The sequence below is a fragment of the Hipposideros armiger genome, unplaced genomic scaffold, assembly GCF_001890085.2.
Source record: "Hipposideros armiger isolate ML-2016 unplaced genomic scaffold, ASM189008v1 scaffold_898, whole genome shotgun sequence".
Lineage (NCBI taxonomy): Eukaryota > Metazoa > Chordata > Mammalia > Chiroptera > Hipposideridae > Hipposideros > Hipposideros armiger.
In genome coordinates, this window is record NW_017732248.1 from 162593 (window position 1) to 185603 (window position 23011).

Sequence of the window (23011 nt, forward strand, 5' to 3'; positions counted from 1 at the left end):
GCCAATGCAGCCGAGGTGTCTGCACTTCCCCCTTACCCTCCTTTCCTGCTCGCCCAATTTGCCCACCTTTAGATGATTTCAGTTGTGCATCTCTTAGTTTTGCCTATCTGCTGTGCAGAGAGACATTTGTGGAATTATCATTTGTTGACAAAAAACATCCAGCCTAAGAGAAAACTTATAAGAGTTTATTTGAGCCAAACTGTCGACAATTGCCTGGAAGCAAAATCTCAACAGATTGAGAAAATGCTCCACAAAATGGTGGTTTGCAGCTTATTTTATACATAAAATCAAAAGAGGAAGGTTACATGAAATCCATTGGTGACAGATTAAGGGGGTGGGGGAGAGCAAAGCGGGGAAACTTCTGGGATTGGATAAAAGTCAATTGGAGATACACTACTTCCTTCACATAGGTGGGTACAGGATAGCTAACAGTTAGCTTTTTACAGCACAAAGAGATGGTAATCAGGAGTTAAGCATAATAATGAGGAATTTTGCAGTTTTCAGCTCTGGTCTGGAAAAAGGATTAAAGATGTTATTATCTTAGGTGCAGAAAAACAGAGAGGCCCACTGAAAAGGCACAGACTAACTTTATGAAGGAAGCTAAAGATGTGACTTCCCACCATGGCCCACTTGGTTATGAAAGTTTTTATGCTCATGCCATTTTATGTGGTTATTTTCAATCTCTTGAATTGTCAGGTTTAAATTGTAGCCCTTTTTCCATCCACACATTGTTCAATTTGTTTTAAATTCCAGGGGAGATTTCAAGAGGCTCGCCTCACACTGCCATTTCTATGACATCATCAGTTGTCTCTTTTACAGTTAGTGAAATTGAGCCTCAGAAAGGTTCAGGAAGTTGTCCAAGATCTCACAGATAGTATGTTGCAGAAGTGGAACTCTTATTTAGAAGTCTGTTTAACTCCAAATCAGTTGTACTAAATCTGTAGTTTATTAGTGATTTCAAACTACTAAAATGAAATTTATTTTCCTATACAAAATACTGTGATATCTTTATCTTGCCATAATCTCTGATTATTTTTTTAGAATATTATTACTTTTTTTAAATATTATTTTTTCTAGAAAGTCAATAATTTGTAGGTTATGAGTTTGTCTAAGACTGCAGATGTGCATTCATGCATTTTAGGAAGAATATGCTGGTTTTTGTAATACTGTTTTCATGTATAAAAGTACCTATGTCACTGTACTTTTAATGTGTTAAATATGAATGATCACTTTTATTAATATTTGTCCATGTGATATTCTTTTGATTACTGGATTTTGATTTTTTTAAAACCCTTTTTATTATTTCTGAGACTGACTTCTTTCCCGTATGTTTTTTTTTGGTGAAAAAATTTCTTCCCATTGTGTTAGAATGAATCCAAATATTTTCATTATCTCTAAGAAACCTCATCTTCCCCCCAATAAAAATGTACTGACTGAGGGGCCGGCCGAGTAGCTCAGTTGGTTGAGAGCTCACTCAAGAGTTTGAGCTCTGAGCAATAGTGGTTCGAGTCCAGCCCGAGCTGAGCAGCCGCTGAGCTGCCAACAGGTAGCAGGATGGCTCAGCTAAAAAAAAAAAAAAAAGTACTGACTGAATAAATTGCTGCTATATAATTGTTTCTCCCATTAGATATTGTTCATTAACAATTGTTCATTGTTAATATGTTAGAAAACTTGTTTTTTTTCAGATGCAATCTTCACATGTATGTTTCACTGAAAACTCCTATAGAGCATTCTCACGTGTCATGGTTAGTGTTAGAGTTAAGGTTCTCTAATTTTTTATATTGCTTCCCTTGGTTTTCTAAATATATAATCCTATCATTTGCAAAAAGAAAATATATTTCCCCTTATGTAATATTATTCTTATTCATTTGTCACTTATACAACTTCGGTCATAAGAATAGTATTTGAATCTAGACCTCTCTATTTTCCCAAATTAAAGATACTGTCTTACTAGTATATGATGTTAGCTAATAGTGTGATATAAAGTTTTTATAATACAAATGTTTCTATTTCTGGTTTTTCAAAGGTTATAGGAGTAATGTATTTTTAAATGTTATTAAATGTCATTTCACTGTAAATGGATAATGATTTAATTTGTAATTTTTCTGATATGAAATACTTTATTTTGTTAGATTTCCTAAACTTTATCTTTTTTATGATTGTAATAAATATTTTCAAATTTGCTGAATATTTCAATTTATATTCTGTTTATGGATTCACTTTAATTTTATGTACTTTTTGTGTATGAGTTGTGTAAAATTAAAAAATTAGAAAACTTTGAACATGTTTCTAGAGTATAGAAAATGCATATGAAGTATATGCCTTAATTTTTTTATATGTAATTTCCCTCAGTGGCCCACTTTCTATGACCACATAATCATAAAATGGATAGTGCCAGGAAATCAGCTAATCTATCTTTTCCATGTTACACATGAAGATATAGAAATCCAAAGATCTTAAATTACTTATTCATTGTCACAATTGATAAAGTGCTATCCCAATTTTCTCATTACATTTATACTTGCATCCCTTAGGGAATGAAATAGATTGAAAAAAGTGTTTGATTCCCTGAATCACCATGTAGAGTAATGTAAACAGAAACACTACTGTTGCACTGTATGAGGAGCAAAAATAACAATCACAAATAAAATTATAAACCCAGGTATTCATATTTCTAACCTTATCTTTTGGAGATTTAATGATCTTCCTGTGATTTAATCATAGTAATATAAATAAATAAATAAATAAATAAATATTGATATCAATGACATTTGACCATGTAATTTAAGACAGCAGTGATATAAATTCCAACTTGTCACTAGTTAGCATGTACAGCAGAACACTTGCCGATAGAAGGAAAGATCAACAGGTGAATAAAACTTACTTACATTTACAATATATTGAAATTAGAAACAACAGGAAAAAGAAGATAAATAGAAGTAGATGATTCAATTAAGCTGTTAGAAATGTGGTTAATGTCCACTGTAAATATGGTTTTTTGATCTTTTTTGTTTTTGTTTTCTTTTGGTGCACCTGGGAAAAATATGATTACCAGCTATAGACAAGGCTTTCTTCCATAAATTTTGACATGGACATAGTAAACTAAATATAAACATGAACCATGCCCACATATATACACTATAAATTTGTGATGAATGATTACAAAGGCAAAAGGATTAGTATGACACATTTACTATTTTGTTGAACTGTGATAGCAAATAACTTACTTTATACAGCAATGGAAGTTGCGGTAATGGCAAGGTAATATCAGATCTTGTATAATTACATAAAATGACCCAGATTATATCAATAATTATAGCAATAACAATAATAATAATACCACTGTATGCAATCAATGACACAATGAAGATCATGAATAGTTAAGCTAATTGGCTTAATCAATACTATTATTAGGTAATATTTCCACTCAAGATGGCTATGCTTGCCTCGTCTCAAGACAGCATCAAAATTCCAAGTGAGTCTCGGAAAACCTTTTCACGAAGATGGCAGCGAAAGCGAAGAAGGAAGCCCCTGCCCCTCCGAAAGCCGAAGCCAAAGCAAAAGCTTTGAAGGCAAAGAAAGCAGTCCTGAAAGGCGTCCACAGCCACACAAAAAAAGAAGATCCGCACGCCACTCACCTTCCGAAGGCCCAAGACGCTGCGGCTCCGAAGGCAGCCTAAATATCCTCGGAAGAGCGCCCCCAGAAGAAACAAGCTTGACCACTATGCCATCATCAAGTTCCCCCTAACTACCGAGTCAGCCATGAAGAAGATAGAAGACAACAACACACTTGTGTTCATTGTGGATGTCAAGGCCAACAAGCACCAGATCAAACAGGCTGTGAAGAAGCTCTATGACATTGATGTGGCCAAGGTCAACACCCTGATCAGGCCTGATGGAGAGAAGGCATATGTTCGGCTGGCTCCTGACTATGATGCTTTGGATGTTGCCAACAAAATTGGAATCATCTAAACTGAGCCCAGCTGGCTAATTCTAAATATAAATTTTTTTTTGCTGTACATGTTTCTTTATGTTGATTTCTGGTTGTGCTTCGGGAGTCCATACTGTGGTATATACTCATACACAATAAATAATGGGGTTAAAAAAAATTCCAAGTGAACTACAGAACAACCATCACTAAGAATCACCCCAAATCTAGCTTAACAGAAGTCCTACAACTAAAGACATACAGAATAAGCCATCTTGAGACTGGTAAATGGGGCAGAGACATGAAACACACTGGCCCCTCACCAGCATGTGGAGGTAAAAAATTTGGGAGAATATCTTGGTTGGGGAGGTCCCCCAAGGAGGAGTGAGGTGTCCCAGTCCCACACTAGGGTCCCCAGCCCAGGGTTCTAGTTCTAGGAATAGAAGTTCCCACAACCTCTGGCTTTGAAAACCAGAAGAAATTGTAGCTAGCTAAGACAGAGGGTGGCTAAAGTCCAACACTTTTAAAGGGCCTGCACATGGACTTGCTAATGGACTCACTTGCTCAGAGCTCCAGCACTGATGCAGGAGCTTGAGGGGTGTCACGGACATATGGGCAGCTACTGGGTTGTCTAGCTTCAGGGCAAGGGCTGGAGGGGCAGCTTTCTCCCAAGCAGGATTGCTGGCAGGTGCCATTGTTCCTTTGTGGAGCCCTAGCACCTCCTGGACTGCAGACTCAGGTGACCACCCAATCTGAGTCTCCTCAACATGATTAACACTGTGCATCACCTTGGTGATTCTCTGAGACCCAACTTTTGGGCCCACCCAAGCTGCTTCCTGTGACTTTTCATTACAAATTGCCTGACTTGGGTCATGCTGCAGACTCACCTAAAATCTCTCAAAGTTTCACAAAACAAACAGCATCTCACTTCAGCTCATCCTGTACCTCATGCTGAGTAGCCCTAAGCTGGCTGCCATCTGCAGATTGCTTTGTGGCTCATGCCAGGTGGCCCCAGGCAGGGCACAGGCTGAGACTGAAATTGGCCTGCAGTGGGGTCCCTTCCAGGTGACTCTGGGGTTGGCATTCCTGGTGGCCAGCTTTGGACCAAGCTGGAGGATCACCTGGCCACTTCTGTGGGTGGCACACACAAAGGGAAGACTGGGCAGGCAAAAAAAGCTCTGCTTAAGTGAAACCTGCTATGTAGGTTCAGCCCATGCACAATAGCTCCTCCAGTGTTGTCATGGCCAATCCTCACAACCAATCAGCCTGAGGGTCAATCCCTCTTATAGATGTGCAAACAACAAACAAGGTTCAATTACAACGGGAGGGCACACACAACTTACACAAGGGACGCACTGAGATCACCAGGTTCTGGTTACCAGGAAGACTGTGCTACTGGGCCAAACAGGACACCTAGTACATAGGGCCACTTTATTAAGGTAAGGTGACATAACAGTCTTACCTAATACATAGAAACAAACACAGGGAGGCATCCAAAATGGGGAGACAAAGAAACATGTCCCCTCCCAAAAAAAGTAAAACAAAGTTCCAGAAAAAAAGTTTAAAAAAATGGAGACAAACAACCTACCTGATGCAGAGCTCAAAACGCTGGTTATAAGGATGCTCAATGATCAAGAAGAACATCGACAAAGACACACTAAGCATAAAAATGGAGATAGAAAACATAAAAAAGTCAGAAATGAAAAATACAATAACTGAAACAAAGAATACATTAAGGGGAGTCAACAGTAGATTAGATGAAGCAAGGGATTGAATCAGTGATCCTTTGAAGTTAAGGTAACAAACAATACCCAATCACAACAGAAAAAAAATTTTTTTTAATGAAGATAGTTTAGGGGCCCTCTGGTACAACATTAAGTGTACCAACATTCATATCATTGGGGATAAGAGAGAGGAGAGAAAGAGCAAGAAAATGAAAACCTATTTGAATAATAATGACAGAAAACTTCCCTGACTTGATGGAGGAAATACACATACAAGCCTGGGAAGCACAGAGAGTCCCAAACAAGATTAACCTAAAAAGGCCCACACCAAGACACATCATAATTAAAATGCCAAAGGTCAAAGAAATACAAAGGTAGAATCTTAAAAGCAGCAAGAGAAAAATGGTTAGTTACCTACAAGGCAGCTCCCATAAGACTATCAGCTGATATCTCAACAGAAACTTTGAAGATCAGAAACATTTGGCAGGAAATACTCAAAGTAATGAAGGGCAAGGACCTACAACAAAGATTTTTACCCAGAAAAGCTATCATTTAGAAACATAAGGCAAATAAGAACTTCCCAGAAAAGAGAAAGCTAAACCAGTATTCACCACCAAACCAGTATTACAGGAAATGTTAAAGGGGCTTCTTTAAGAAGAGAAGTAGAAAAAAATTTTAAAAGTATGAACAAAATGTCAATAACTACATATTTATCAACAATTACTTTAAATATAAATAGATTAAATGCTCCAATCAAAATATAGGGTGGCTGAATGGTTAAGAAAACAAAACCCTTACATATGCTGCCTACAAGAGACTCACTTCAGATCAAAAAACACACACAGAGACTGAAAGTGAAGGGATAGAAGAAAATATATCATGAAAATGGAATCAAACAAAAACCTGGAGTATCAACACTTACACTAAACAAAATAGACTTTCAGAAAAAGGTTATAACAAGAGAAAAGAAGGATCCAATAATCCTACTTCTGGGTATTTATCCCAAGAGACTCAATATGCTACTTTGAGGAGACATGTGCATTTATGAATAGAATATTATTCAGCCATAAAAAAAGAATAAAATTTTGCCATCAGCAACAACATGGATGGACCTAGAGTGTATTGTGCTGAGTGAAGTAAGTCATACACAGAAAGACAAATGCCACATGATTTCACTTATATGTGGAATCTAAAGAACAAAACAAACTCATAGATACTGAGAACATTTGATGGTTGCCAGTTGAGAGGGGATTTTAGGTCTGATTAAAAAAGTGGAGTGGATTAAGAAGTACAAATTGGTAGTTACAAAATAGTCATGGGGATGAAAATAATAGCATAAGGAATACAGTTAATATTATTTTAATAACTATGTATGGTGGCAGGTGGGTACTTAATTTGTTGGGGTAATCACTTTGTTAGTTATATAAATGTCTAAACACTATGCGGTACACCTGAAACTAATATAATATTGTATGTCAATTGTAAATGAATACTTAAAGTTATTTTAGAAGACTATTATTGGGTGAATATGAAAAGCAGGTAAGTACTGTAGGATTAGCAAGATATTTTACATTTAAAAAATGGATTTGGATATTATGAAGCAAAATTCAAAATTCAAAATGTAAGATAGAACTGAGAAGATATGTGATACATGTATTGGTATTGAATTAACCCCTGGTTGTTTGCAGAATGTGAAAGAATTCATGAAACTCTACAAGAGTAAGAAAAGATTTATTGAACGTCAAAAAGAGAGAGAGTTCTGTTTGGAACTGGCAAAAGGAGTTTTGCCAGGGCAGTCTGATAGAGGTGCAGCCAGTTTCTGCTTAGCTCGAGTTTTATACTTTTCTAAGCAGGATGTAGGGTACTTGTCAGCTTGGAAGGGGGCTGCCCGTTACAATTGTCTTCTCCTGGGAACTGTCCTATTCCCATCTATGATGGATGTCAGCTTGCAGGTTGTTGCTGTTGTGATTTGGAATTGTTTTGTTCCTACCTATGATGGATGTACATGTAAGGTGCTTGTCAGCTTGTTGTTACAGTACTAGCCAGGGGATTCAGAACCAAGTGGTTAATGGTTAGCTTGTTCCTGTTAGCCCAAAAGCTCACTCCTGTGAACTCTGCCTGTCCCATCCTGCCAGCTCATAAGTCTGCTCCTGTTAACACTTTGCTTGTCTCATCATTTTCCCATCTCCTATCGGCAATGAAAAATCTCTGGAAATTGCCATGAGGGTCTGTCTTCTGTAACTGTTTCAGAGCTGGGTAGAGTTGTCCCCACCTAAGAGATTGCCAGTTGGGGATAGCATAGCAACTGGGTCTTGGAAAATCTGGGTAGTGTCATCTAGGGAGTGGACTGAGCTGGGGGTTCCAGTCTGGGAGTTGGAGCTCTGGGGTATGGGGTTGATGGTAGTTTCAGGGTTACTTGTGAGAATGGGCTGGATGTCTTGCAGGAGCATGATTTAGTTGTGGAGGAGGAGTTGGTGTTTAAATGCCTGCAAGTGAGATGAAATAAACTTGGTTAGTAGATTGAGGATGCAGGGGCCAAAGATTAGTATTAGGAGAAAAGAAATAAGTGGTCTCGTGAGAGGCAGGAGCCAGGAGGCCCAAGACCAAGTGCCAGCCCAGGCCATCCAGTCCTGGCTGCTTTTTCCCTAAGACTAGAGGCTTGATATTTTCATTTTTCTGTTTTCTTGAACCACTCCAGTCTTATTTACCCAGAAACAATGTTCCTCTTGTAACATCAGACAGACACTACCATGGGTGGCTGTGAGCACATCTAATCCTCAGTGGTTCTATAGTACAACTGCTGCTAGGGAATTAATCTGGTCTTTTGAGTCACTTAGGACTGTGGCTAGCCATTCCAAGCCTTTAATGATTTCCTCTGATAACTTGTGATAGGCTTTGGAAGCAGTGATAAGTCCAGCAGCTCCAGTTGCTGCCCCTGCAGTGATTTCCAACCCTGCAAGGAGGGGAATCAGCTAGATCACTCACTTGACTCAGGGAGCTTCAAATATAGGGGCCATTGTGGGGATGGGTGGGGCTGATCCTCACCAGCTAAGTGACTATCTGGCTCTAGAAAGCCAATGGTGCATGTTCTTGTCCAATTGGCAGGCAAGAATCAGTAAGCGAATGGTGCACAGATGCAGAAGGTCCCTGGGGAATGGAGACATACATGTATAGAGAAATGAAATAAGAGCTCAGAGGTTGGGCTAGTGAAGGTTGCTATGGATGCAATGGCGTGATATTGGGAAGCTAATAGAGTGGCCCCGAGGGGGCCTAAGCATGGGGTGTTGTTATTATGTGTAACTGACTCCCAGAAAAATATAGGGCAGGTTTGATCAATAATTAACCCCTGTGGTTTTGCACAGTGTGAACTAGAATATTGGCCACTTCCCTAGTAGTCCATAGGATGGAACTGAAAGTTTTGGGGACAGGGTCCCTTGAGTCTGCCATTGCAGAACTGGAAGGTTGAAGTGATGAATGGACTGGCAGTAAAGTTTCCAGGTTTAGGAAATCGTGGTGGGGTCCTAAAGGCTGGATGTTGGTAAGAAGAGTAGGTGGAAGGGAACTGGAGCATGAAGATTGTATTGCAATTTTGGGTCTCAGCAACTGAGATATGGGAATAGATAGAGGGATTCCTGATGAAACAGAGAGGTGGAGAGTCTCTTAAATCTATCTGTGTATAGAAGGGTCTTAGGATGGGTTTCTTCTTAATATGGAGAGAGGCAGGAAAGCTCTGTTGTGCTTGGGCAAAGAGCTGATTGGTTGGAGTAAACAAACTCTTGAGAGAGGGAGTCCAAGTAAAATGTAAGCCGAGCCTCTGTTAAGACCTACTCCCATGCTGATGCAGGGTAAGCTCCCCATTGGGGCAAGATGAAATCTACACAAATCCAACAATCATGGGTATAGGTTTGTGGGGGCCCAGGTGTTAGGGCCTCCCAGGGTCAGGAAATGTTTACAAGCTTTAGAGACGGCAGCCCTGACTCCCCCAGGCCCAGGTGGGACTGCAAGAAAACAACTTGTTTATGTGAGTTGCTTTTAGTGCGCATGTGTGCTGGCACCATGACAATATTGTTATTGTGTCATAAAACCCCAGTTCTGCTTAACTGGGTGCAGTTTCTGTGTTGTGCTGCTGCTGCTGCTGGGTTCTGAGTTCTGCCTTTGCTGCTGCTGCTGTTCTGTCTCTTGAATAAAGTGTTGCTGTATTCATGCCAAAGATTCTGGAAAAGGCTTTTTTCCATTTGGGTACCTCACTGCTAAAACTGTCACTGCTTGAAACACTCAGACATGACATTTGGCATAACTGTCAGGATATAGTGAGCAGCTGCCCATCTGCCTCAGAACCCCCGGGGGAGGACTCCAGCATGTGGTAACCAGTCACTGCGTTACTCATAGCATGGACACCTCCCGAGGATTGGAAAGTGGTGGAGCCCACACCAGAGGCTGCCAGAAGACATTAAACCTCATGGAGACAAACATGCCCAAGGCCCACCGTGAGCAGGCAGGGCAGGTTGAATGGCTGTTCTTCTCCATCTTGCAGAAGCAAGAGGTCACCGTATGTGACCAAATGCAGCAGATGCAGCAGCTACCATGGGTCGAAGAGGCACCTGAACAACGGGTCCATGCTCTGGAAAAGACACTGGAAGGCCAGGTAGGCTCCCCATTTTCCTCCCGCTATGCACTGTGACCCGAGAGCCCCAACCAAGGCGTACTCCAGGCCTGTCCGAATATTAAGAGAATGATAGAACATGACCAGCCTATGGCTCCGGGAGGAGCTCCTGCTGGGGTGCCTGAAGGCACACAAGCTGAAATTGAACAGCAGCTTAATGAGGTGTCACTGGTTCTCTGTAACCGGGAGACTGGAGGCCTCTTGTGAAATTGACTGTTCATTGGTCCCCCCACAACGTGCAACGAGTGGTGGCCCTTGTGGACACCGGTGCCAATGGCACCCTGTTGTATGGAAATCCGGATCAGTTTGAAGGTCCCCTGGCAGACATGGGGGCGATGGTGGCCAGCGTGCAGGAGTGCAAGGAACCGGGCCACCAGGCCCTGAACTTCTGCGGGAGCATCTGCAGCGAATGCAATGACCAGGAGCTGTACCAGCAGATCATGTTGCGGCTGCAGAGCTTCGGAATCGTGCTTACCGAGCACATGGCGTTCACTGAGCTGGGTGTGCGTGGGTAAGAGGCTGCTGGAGGTGACAGGTTCATCCATGAGTGGGATCTGATCTGACCTCTGAGGTCTTTTCAGTCCTAGGGGGAAAGGCCTCTATCCATCCTGTAAAAGTGTCAACAAAAACTAGGAGATAACAATATCCTTTGCAGGGGCGCATATGGGTAAAGTCTATTTGCCTGTCTTCCCCAGGGATTTTTCTGTCCTTTGAACTGATTCAAAGAGTGGAAGGGGGTCTAAAGTGCCCCTCAGGATTAGCCTTGAGGCAAATGGGTTACATTTTAGAAATGTTTTGTAGGTCTGAGAGGGTGTCGTGCTCTAAAAAATGGTGCTTAACAATCTCAGATAATTCCTTAGTGCCTAGATGAGTAGAATAATGTAAATTGTAGAGAAGCTTCCATTGGGAGGCTCAGGGAATGAGAAGTTTTCCTTGGGGGTCTGTGAGCCATTCCTGAGGTTGAGACATGTACCCTTCCCTAGTTGCCTTTTGTCTTTCCTTAGGAGTGTAGACAGGTTGATAAAGTTTATAGGTTAAAAAGAGACAGGGTCTGTAAGGAAACTTGAAGGAACAAGGCCCGGGGGGGGGGGTTGAGAAGAGTGTCCAGCTTTCCGGTTTGATATTATAGCCCTCTGTGCAAAAAAGAGCTGACTTAGACATACAGTCAGCAAAATTATTTCCTTGAGAAATCTTGTCTGTACCTGACTGGTGGCCCCATCTGTGGATCACAGAAACTTTAGTAGGGCACTGGACTGCCTCCAATAACTGTAAAATGTCTTCTTTGTGCTTTATGGGGTTATTCTGAGCAGTCAGAAAGCCTGTTTGTTTGTGGTTGTTGTTTTTTTTTGTTTGTTTGCTTTTTTGCCAGATGGCTGCATGAGCATGTATGACATAATGGGCATACTTTGAGTCACTATAAATGATGGCTGTTAGGTTCTTAGCTACTAGGTGTAAGGCTCTGGTTAATGCTGTTAATTTGGTCTTCTGAGCTGAAGTATAGGTGGGAAGAGCTCCCATCTTTATTATGGCGGTAGAAGAAACAGCAGCATATCCTGCTCTTCTCTGACCTTGGGATATAAACATCTCCCATTTGTGAAACAAATTTAATCAGGGTCTGGAAAGGGAGTGTCCTTCTAATCCTCCTGAGAAGAATGGGAAACATTTAGAACTTCTAGGCACTTGTGTTGGGTCAAGAAGGAGGGATCTAGCAGTAAGGTAGAGCGGTTTAAGGTATTGCAGGGCTTGAAGGTTAAGTCCAGGGAATCTACAAGGTTTGGTATTGGGCAAGCCTGTTGTTTGACAGCCAATGTGGTGCCTTGGAGTTGAGAATGTGTATGGCCTGATGAGGGGTAAAAACAGTTAGAGGTTGATTGAAGATGAACTTCTGAGCCTCCTTAAATAGTAAAGCTAAAGCTGTAAGAGCTCTGAAGCAGGAGGGCCAGCCTTTTGCTACTGGGTCCAGGGTCTTAGAGAGATAAGTAACAAGACTGGGGTCTGAGCCCAGATTCTGGACAAGGAGCCCTAGGGCAATTCCCCTCCTCTTGGAGATATAGAATGAGAAGAGCTTGGAGAGGTTTGGGAGAGCTAAGGCAGGAGCTTCAGTTAGAGCCTTCTGAAGAGCACAGAAGGTGTGCTCAAGCTCTGCATTATACTCTAAGGGCTCGTTCTCTGTACCCTTAAGGGCCTCATAAAGAGGTTTTAATATAACTCTGAACTGAGGAATCCAGATGTGGCAGTAGCCAGCCATGCCTAAGAAAGTTTGTAGCTATCTCTTGGTAGTTGGAGAATCTAGGGAGGTGATGAGTTCTTTCCTTTCAGTGCTAATCTGTTGTTGCATAGGTGAAAGAATAAATCCTAAGTAAGTTACTTGCTGTTGGGAAATCTGAGCCTTTGGGGGCGATACTCAGTAGCCCCGTTCTGATAGAAAATTTAAAGTTGATATTGTATACTGCTCTGAACTTTTTTTGTCTGAGCTACACATATGGAGGTCATCAATATATTGGAGGATAATAGCTGCAGGGAAGGAAAGGTCTCTGAAGTCTCCAGGTAGAGCCTGGCCCAAAAGGTGAGGACTGTCTTGAAAGCCCTGTGGTAGGAAAGTCCAAGTATGAGGTCTGACAATTACATTCACGAACTCATTATAGAAAAAGTGCTACATACCTCATTGTTAAATATCACTGTGGTCACCTTCAAAGAACTCCCCTTGGGAAGCTATGCACTGATGCCAGCACCTACTCCACCCTTCAAAGCAATTTTGGAACTCTTTTTCTGGAATGGCCATTAGAGCTGTCATCATATTACCTTTGATGTCCTCAATGCCATCAAAATGTCTTCATTTCAATATTTCCTTTATGTTTGAGTAAAGAAAAAAGTAATTGGGGGCCAACTCAGGTCACTAACAATACAGTTATTTGTTTACTGGCTAAAAACTTCCTCACAGACAGTGTCAGGTGAGCTGGTGCATTGTCGTGATGCAAGAGCCATGAATTGTTGGTGAAAATTTCAAGTCATCTAACTTTTTCACAGTGTTTTTAGCACTTCAAAATAGTAAACTTGGCTACTGTTTGTCCAGTTGCTATAAATTCCTAATGAATAATCCTTCTGATATCAAAAAAGGTTGGCAAGATTGTGAACTTAATTGTCAGATCTCATATATTGGCTGTGGACCTGAGTGTGGGAATCTGTCCAAGTGAAAGTAAATAAAAATTGAGATTAAAGGTCTAGCAGAATATAAAAGAAGACATCCTTTAAATCCAGAGCAGTGAACCATTCAGTCCCCAGAGGGATTAGTTCTAGTAGTGTATAAGGGTTAGGGACTAAAGGATGAATTGGAATTACTGCCTCATTAAAAATCCTTAAGTCTAAAACTCATCAGTATTGCCCAGATGGCTTCTTGACCAGTAAAATGAGTGTATTGCAGGGAGAATTGCAGATAATTAAAAGCCCATACCTGAGGAACTTGTTGATGGTTGGCTGAAGCCTGAGAACAGCCTCCCTGTTAATGGGATATTAAGACTTACAGGGAAAATAGGTAGGGTCCTTCAGCCTAATCTGTACTGGAATTAGATGAGATGCTCTGCCAGGAGTTTCCTGATCCCAGACAATGAGGTTGACCTATTTTCTGATCCAAGGAGAAATTGTAGACAGGTTGGGGTTAAATGTGTGACAAAGGAAAATAGGCTGCAGCGCAGCTATTAGAGTCAGGTTAGGAGAGAGTTGGAGGGAAGCTTGTAGCTTCTGCATAATGCCTTACCCTAAAAAGGATATAGGTCACTGAGATATAATTAGATAACTATATGTAAAAGCAAGGGACCCAAAACAACAAGGCAAAGGCAGGGTCCATCTGCAGGTGGTGGGGTTGCCATCAATACTGTCAGGAGGAAGCTGGAGGGAAGTGTAGGGCCAAGGTGATGAATTACAGCAGAGAATGTGACTCCCATTCTTACTTGCCATGTCAAGCGTTACCTTGGGTTTGGCCTCTGATGTTGAGGAGGGGAGCCTGAACGAATCCTGGGGCCCATCAGTCGAGGTGGCAGTCATCTGGCTCATAGTCAATGATGATCGACATAGGCAGCTAGTTGGAGGAGCCATTCTTTTGGCCTTTTAGGAGTTGGGATGGCTTCCCTCCTTGAGAGAAATCGGAGGAGTCCTTTTTCCAGTGTCCTTCCTTTTTGTAAAAGGGACATGGGCCAGGGGGTGCCCTCTTGGCCAGGTGAGGACAAGCATTACTCTGATGTCCTACCTGATGACAGTTGTAGCAGGTGTTTGGGCCCGTCTTTGATGGTTTCCCTCCTCATGGGCCAGAACCTGGGTAAGGCTGTGAAGGCAGGATGCCGACAAGGGCAGTGGCCATTAATTTAGTCCTTCTCTGATCCTTTTCCTTATCCCTCTGTACCCTAGACTCTCTCTCTCTGCTTCATCCCTATTGTTAAAGACCTTAAAGATTATATCTAATAGGACTAGAAGTGCAGTCTGGGGACCCAACTCTAATTTCTGAAGCTATCTTCTGATAACTGGAGCTGATTGCCTAATAAAATGCATGGCAAGGATATTGATGCCCTCAGGGCTAGATGGATCTAGGCTAGTATATTTTCAGAGGGCATCAGCCAAGTAATATTGAAAGAGGGCTGGGTTTTCATCCAGTCCTCGAGTAACTTCCCTCAGCTTCTCATAGTTCACTGGTTTAATAATGCCTTTCTTCATGCACTTGATAAGACAGGTGACCATATGATCTCATTTATTTCAGCCCTGTTGGCCAGCCTGATCATTCCAATCAAGGTCATGATTGGGTGTAGCTTTGGCTCCAACCCTGTGTTGTCCTGGGTCCCAAGCAGCTAGCTCATCTGCATATCTTTGGGCAAGATCCCAGAACAGTTCTTTTCTTTTAAGGAACAGAAGATGGTTAAAATGATGTGAATGTCTTGCCAAGTAAGCTCAAAGGCCATGGTGATGCCCTGGCATTCCTTAATAAACTTAGAAAGGCCTTCAGAACAGGTTCTTAATTTTATCTCTATCTGATCTATATCTGCCATGGAGAAAGGGACATGAACGCTAATTGTACCGGCCTCTCCGTTTGTGATCTCCCAAAGGGGCAACATGGAGTTTGCCTTAAAATGAGCTCCACTACATATGGTGCCCACAGGACTGGGACCTGGGGTAGAATAGGGAGGGGGAACTATAAGAAAGGTGGAAGGGTTAGAGGGCTTTGAGGAAGAAGAGATAGGAGAGGTAGGAGATAGCTTCTGAGGAAGTCTGGGAGGGACCTGGAAAAAAAGAGTGTCGTCTAAAATATCTGGAGGAGGAGACTGAGGAAATTCTGCAAGACACATGTGACACTGTTTCTGAAGGTCTGGGATCTGGCTCAGGGCCATAAAGGCTTGGATATATGGAACCTCAGACCATTTGCAAAGGTGCCTACAGAAAATATCTAGTTGCATGATAGTACTATAGTTCAGAATGCCATTAGTTGGCCACACATCCTGATCGTCTGTCTAGTTTATACTGAGGTCAGGCAGTATTGGAAAAGAAAATTACTGGGTCTTCAGAAAAGTCATGATGCATTTTGTTCATGGTTTTCAAAGGTCATTTATTTATATAAAGAAGAAAGATCAATTAATGATATATTGCCCATTTTGTTCGATAACCTTTTGCCATCTTTCAGTGAGCTTCATAATTCCTCATTCATAGAAGGACCTGTCTTTATTTGCGAAAAACTGAACAAAGTGCTGATTTACAGCCTCATCTGAATTGAATATTATACCACGCAAAGAGTTTTGAAGAGAGCAAAACAAGTAAAAGTCTGATGGCACAAGGTCAGGTGAGTATGGGGGGTATGGCAACACATCCCATCGAAGCTCCAATAATTTTTGACGGGTGATCAAACTTGTGTGTGGTCTCACGTTGTTAATATGGAACACAACTCCTTTACAATTAACAAGCTCTGGAGGTTTCTGAATGAAGGATTCATTCAAACTGTCCAATTTCTGACAGTACACGTTCAAATTGACTGTTTGGTTCCTTGGTAGGAGCTCGAAAAACACGACACCTTTAAAATCCCACCACACTGAGAGCATAACCTTCCTCTGGTGAATGTCTGCTTTCAATGTCGTTTGAAGCAAATCGTCATGTCGGGATCAAGACCATTTGCACACCACATTGTTGTAAACAATCCACTTCTCATCACCAGTTATCAGTCTCTTCAAAAAAGGATTGTTTTCCTCATGTTTAATGAGCATATTGCAGATGTTTATATGATTTGTCATATGAACTTCTTTGAGTTCATGCAGAACCCAAATATCGAGCTTGCTTATGTATCCCAGCTTCTTCAGGTGGTCATGAATGCTTGAATGATGGATGTTCAATGTTTCTTCAATCTCTTGTGTCATGTAACGTGGGTTTGACTCGATCAATGCCTTTATTTTGTCTTCATCAACCTCTGTGGGCCTCCTTAACCGAGGAGCATCATTGAGATCAAAATCACCATCACGGAATTTCATGAACCATCATTGGCACTCATGTTCTTGTAGAGCATTTTCACTAAACTTTATGCAACTTTTCATAAGCTTGACATGCATTCTTCCCTTTACAGAAGTAAAACAGTAAAATATGGCAAAAATGCACAGTTTCATCTTCCATCTTCAACTTGCTGTAAAATCTCTGGAACTCAACCAAATCACTCAATTTTCTTTAGAATGAAGCTAGAACTGTCAGCTGTCAAATGACATAGCAATAACATAGATGCAAATGAGTCTAGTACTTCCAAAAATGAACTAGTGCCATCTGTTGCAAACATGCTTCATGACTTTTCTGAAAACCCAATATTTTGTCCTTCTTGAGAAAGGAGAGGTTGAATTTGGTCCAATTTTTGAGAAGACAGCCAAGAGGGGAGTCAAGAGTGACAGAGGCAGAGCTGCCCATGGTGCTAGGGATGGTGATCTTGTGATAGCTAGATTAAGAGATCGAGGGGCATCCTCCAAGGATCCTCTGAAGAAGTCTCTGACCCAGGAGTTACGGAATTAGCGGGCTCTTTACTGCATAATCTGGAGAAAGAGAGAAAAGAAGTGATCATTAATTGTGAGATTGTCCCCACCACACTTAAGGCCAAGGGTTGTGGACCTGACCCATAGAATTCCTAGTGTCCCATGGACATCTCAAATCATATCACTCACCAAAGGCACATTGACTCATGGAGGTGCAATGGAGGTCCAGAGATGCAAAAGAAGAATGGGGAGCTAGTCACCAAAAAGAACTATATGGAGTGGCCTATGAGGAGGGATGCTGTGTGTCTTTGACTTGTGTGCCTGTCTGATGAGTGGGTCTTTTGACTTGTTCCTGACAGGACCTAGTCCTAGAGTCCCAGACTGCTACCAGGTCATCCTGTCATGGAAGACTTCTTTAAAGTGGCAGATGCCTTAGAGGCATTTCTGTGTCCTTTCTGTGTCCACTAAGAGTGTAGCCAAGGTGACTCGCCTGTCCCCCAAGAAATAAAAAGGAGTCTCACCCCAGGTTGGGCAATATGATTCCCCAACCAACAGAGAGGCCAGACTTTTGATTCCACCAGAGAGTAACCCCAGCCTGGTAGCATCAATTTCCAACCCTCAAGGGAGAGGATTCATGAGAGACTCTGGAGAGCTGCCAAGGGACACTCCCGGGGGGCAAGAAAGGAGGTAGAGTTATACTCCTAGAGAGGAGGGGGTAGAGTCGAACTCTTGGGTTTCGGCACCAACATGTCTTGGTGTAGAATTAACCCCTGGTCATTTCTAGAATATAAAAGCATTGATGAGGCTCTACAAAAGTAAGAAAAGATTTATTGAAAGTCAAAAATAGAGAGAGAGTTCTGTTTGGAACTGGCAAAAGAAGTTTTGCCAGGGCAGTCTGATGGAAAGAGATGCAGCCAGTTTCTGTTTAGTTAGTTTTATACTTTTCTAAGCAGCCTAAGGGTGCTTATCAGCTTGCTGGGGTCGGGTAGATTAGGGTTGGGGTGGCGGCTGCCATTACAGTTGTCTTCCGGAAGCTGTCCTGTTCCCATTGATGATAAATGTCAGCTTGCAGGGGGTTGCTGTTGCTATTGGGAACTATTCTGTTCCCATGTATGATAGGTGTTTGTTAGTTTGCAGGGGCTTGCCAATGTGATTAGGAACTGTTTTGTTCCTACCTATGATGGATGTAAAGTGTTTGTCAGCTTGCAGTTGCAGTGCTAGCCAAGGAATTCAGAGCCAAGCAGTTAATGTTTAGCTCATTCCTGTTATCCCACAAGTTTCCTTCTGTTAACTCTTTGCCTGTACCATCCTGTCAGCTCACAAGCCCATTCCTATTAACTCTTTACTTGTCTCATCAATACAGGAAGATGGGAAATATAAAACATATATAAGTTTTTGCACCATAATGATATAGATTTGAATTTTTCTTTTTTTATGAATAGATTTTATAGATAAGATAGTTAATATTTAACCTGATATTTTTGAGTAACATTGAATTACAATTATTTTTAATTCGCACTGCATGAGTTCTGACAATTAAGTTCACAAACTTGTTGCAGTGATCTTGCTAAACTTTTTTGATATCAGAGGGATTATTCACTATGAATTTGTACCAACTGGACAAACTGTTAACCAGGTTTACTCTTTGGAAGTGCTGAAAAGGCTGCGTGAAAAAGTTAGATGACCTGAACTTTTCACCAACAATTCATGGTTCTTGCATCATGACAATGCACCAGCTCACATGGCACTGTCTGTGAGAGAGTTTTTAGCCAGTAAACAAATAACTGTATTGGAACACCCGCTCTACTCACCTGATCTGGCCCCAATGACTTCTTTCTTTACTTGAAGATAAAGGAAATGATGAAAGGAAGACATTTTGATGACATTCAAAACATTAAGGGTAATACAATGATAGCTCTGGTGGCCATTCCAGAAAAAGAGTTCCAACATTGCTTTGCAGGGTGGACTAGGTGCTGGCATTGGTGCATAGCTTACCAAGGGGAGTACTTCGAAGGTGACTGTAGTGATATTCAGCAAAGAGGTATGAGAACTCCCAGGATGAGTTCTCAGACTTAATTGTCCAACCTTGTATATTTTAAATTACTTTGGAATGTATACTCTCCACATTTTTAAATGATACCTTTTTCAAAGTATCATGAATTTAGAGATGGAAAGGGCTTGATATAGTGTTATTAGTTACTAAATTCATAATTATTTTAAAGGCTAGCTAGAATTTTTGTAAATAATGTATTAACCTGAATGAATCTTGAAAGTAAATTATCTCTTATTGTTTCCCTCTCATATAAATTATTGCCACTTGTGGGAATGTATTGATCTGACTCAATCAGAAAACATTTATAATGTTAATGTAAAACCTGAGTATCCATAGATTAAAAATAACAAATTAATTACCTTGTGATATAAGAGCAATATGGTGTTGGGCACAATGTGAATGTTGTTATTATACCATGTTTTCAATTATTGCTGCAAGTGTTATTAAAAAGCTTTGTGAATTCAAAATAATTAAATCTTTTGACCTAAACAAATGAAATAGTCCCTGAAGACATGGCATCAAAATTTTAATTTCTCTTCAAACTATTGTATATTTGAGAACTATAATTATTTCATTAGTTTTTTAATATGTTAAAGTTCATCTTGATTTTGTATTTTATATTTTGTTTTAATTAGTTTTATAGTTCAAGAGCTGCATTTAATCCATGATAATTTCACTTGTGATATGTGATTATGTTGAAAGATTTCCTCAAATTCCCATTTGCAAATAGTCTCGGACATTGCCTATTGAGTACAATTATATTTAAAAATAAATGTAGCAAAAACACAAATAATCACAAATAAAAGCATTGTAAACACAAAAATGTCTTTGTCTGGCCTATTTATCTCACTTTTATTATCATCCTAGCCTCTCCTCGATATGGAAATGCTAATAATGTAAAACCAAAGTCTCCTGACACTAAACCTCTTAAATAATTTCTATTCAGAATAAAGCAGGCAGTTTATGTGCAGAACTGTGAATAATTCTGAAAACTTTTCTTTATAGGACACTCACCCAACTCTAATATTTCACAATAATCAGTTTTAAGTGAAGGTCTTCAAATGTGCCCGTTAAAATATGAGGTGAGATAAAAAAATACGCTGAATGTTAAAAAGAATTTGTTACAGTAAAGGCACATTGTCATTAATCCCCTTCAAAATACTCCTTTGAACACACTTTGCCATTCTTTATTTTTTTTTTTTAGCTGAGCTATCCTGCCACCTGTTGGCAGCTCAGCAGCAGCTCAGTTCAGGTCGGGAATCAAACCACTGTTGCTCAGAGCCCAAACTCTTGAACGAGCTCTTAACCAGCTGAGCCACTCAGCCAGCCTGAACACACTTTGAACACACTTATCCCAGGATCTTTGCCACTTTCTGAAGCAGTTCTGTAAATCCTCTTTCATGAGCGTCTTTAGTTGTGCTATCGCTGTCGTGACTGCCTTGATGTACTGAATTGATTCAAAATGTTTACTTTTCAAGGTCATTTTGACTTTAGGGAGGTGCCAGAAGTCACATGGTGCCAGATCCAGTGGATAAGGTGAATGAGGACACACCATAATGTTTTTATTTGACAGGAATTGCCGTAACAGACTCACTGTCTGACAGGGAGCCTGTGATCACAAAATATGATAAATGTTGCTGCCAAGTGCCTTCCAACAGAAAGGAAGGGATCTTCAGTATGGCAATCATCACTTCAAACCTTAGTAACAGTGTGTGACAAGTTTCAACTTGTTCGGTGCAGTCAGTTGGGTTATGGTTGAGCTACGGTTGAGAGAAGGTGTGTGTTAAAGTATGCCGTAAATCATCCTCCATCATGACAACACACCATGTCACACATCACTTCTGGTACAGCAATTTCTGTCAAATAAAAACATTGTGCTGTGTCCTTATCCACCTTATTCACTGGATCTGGAACTGTGCAATTTCTGGCTCTTCCCCAAAGTCAAAATGATTCAGGACATTAAGGCAGGCACAACAATGCAACTAAAGACACACAAAAAAGCAGACTTCCAGAACTGCTTCAGAAAATGGCAAGATGATATTGACGGTATTGAAGTGTGCGGGGGAGTATTTTGAGGAAGATTTTTTTTAAATAATCTGATATGTCTTTTTTAAATAAGTTTCATATGTACAACACAGTGAAATAGTTATACTTTTTACCCTTCAAAGTGATAACCCTCCTTCCCCAATCCACCACCCCACTTCCTCCCCCCATGTCACATATATCTATTACAATTCCATTGACTCCAGATTAATGGCACTATGTCTTTTACTGTAATAATTTTTGTATTTAAACATTCAGGGTATTGTTTGATTACACCTAGTACATATGTCTTTATAGGCAGTGAACAGGAATGCGAAGGGGGAAACACAGGGAAGACTAGATTAATTCAACATTGTCCAAAAATTTTTAAAGGAAAAATAGAGTTTTATGAATAATTTTTATTCATATATTTTGGGCAAATGTGTTTGATAAATTATTTCTCTGAGGCCCAAATTAATTCATTTATTTGTTTATTTGTAATATATTTATGTCAGAGAATTTTTGTATATTCATTGATTTGAAGGAGGAAAGGTGAATTTGGAAGAAGCAGAATTTGTAGAGTCAAATAAATTGGGTTTAAGCTCTAGCTGAGTTGTTTTATTCAAATAATATCTTCAAATAAAATTGAGTTTACTTAGTACTTACTATGTACTCTAAAGGTATGTAAAGTGATACCTTACTGTGGTTTTGATTTGCATTTTTCTTACGATTAATGATCTTGAACATCTTTTCATATACCTGTTGAACATTTGTATGATTTTTTTGGAATATTGTCTATTCAGGTCCTTTGTCCACTGTTTAAATCAAGTTACATGTGTTTTTGTTTGTTTGTTTGTGGTTGTTTTGTTTTTGTTTTCTAGTGAGTTGTAGGAGCTCCTCATGTATTTTGGATCTTAACCTGTTATTAGATATGTGGTTAGCAAATATTCAGAACCATTTCACAGGTTGCCTGTTCAATTTGTTGACTGTTTTTTTTTTGCTATTCAAAAACTTTTTAGTGCAATGTAGTCCCATTTTTCATTTTTGATTCTGTTGTCTGTGTTTTTTGTATCAAATAAAAAAAATCATTACAAAGACCAATGTCAAGTTTTTTTCCCCTAGTTTTCTTCTTGTTGTACACCATACATATATATTATATATGTATAACATATATATATATGTTATACTTCAATAAAGCTGGGGAAAAATAAAGAATTAAATTACTTATCAAGATTGAAAAAAAGTTGTGCAAGACATTGAGATTATAATTGTGAAGATAATAATAAGGCCTTTGTCAAGAATGCATTTAGGGTTCTCTTCGGAACAGCTCAATGAACAATTACAACAAGATAAGTACTGCATTGAGTTTTATACATTAAAGCTAAAAGAATACATGGGAAGCACATCTATTCTATTTTGGGGAATCAGGGAAGGATTCTTTGAAGAATGATAAGAAATTAGCCAAGAAGTGAGAGAAAATATAAGCCAAGTGTTTTAGGCAGAAGAAATATAAGAACTAAGACCCACAGAGAAGAAGTATACTTTATTATTTAGACAAATGTGAATTTACGTATTTCATCTTAAAGTAGAAAATGTAGTATTGTATATTCACTTTACAGGGGTTTATTTATAAATATAAAA

General features: G+C 40.1%; 1 pseudogene; it reads left to right on the plus strand.

Moving 5' to 3' along the window:
- The first annotated feature begins 3487 nt into the window (after window positions 1-3487).
- On the plus strand, window positions 3488-4025 carry LOC109375098 (60S ribosomal protein L23a pseudogene; annotated as a pseudogene).
- Window positions 4026-23011: the final 18986 nt, after the last annotated feature.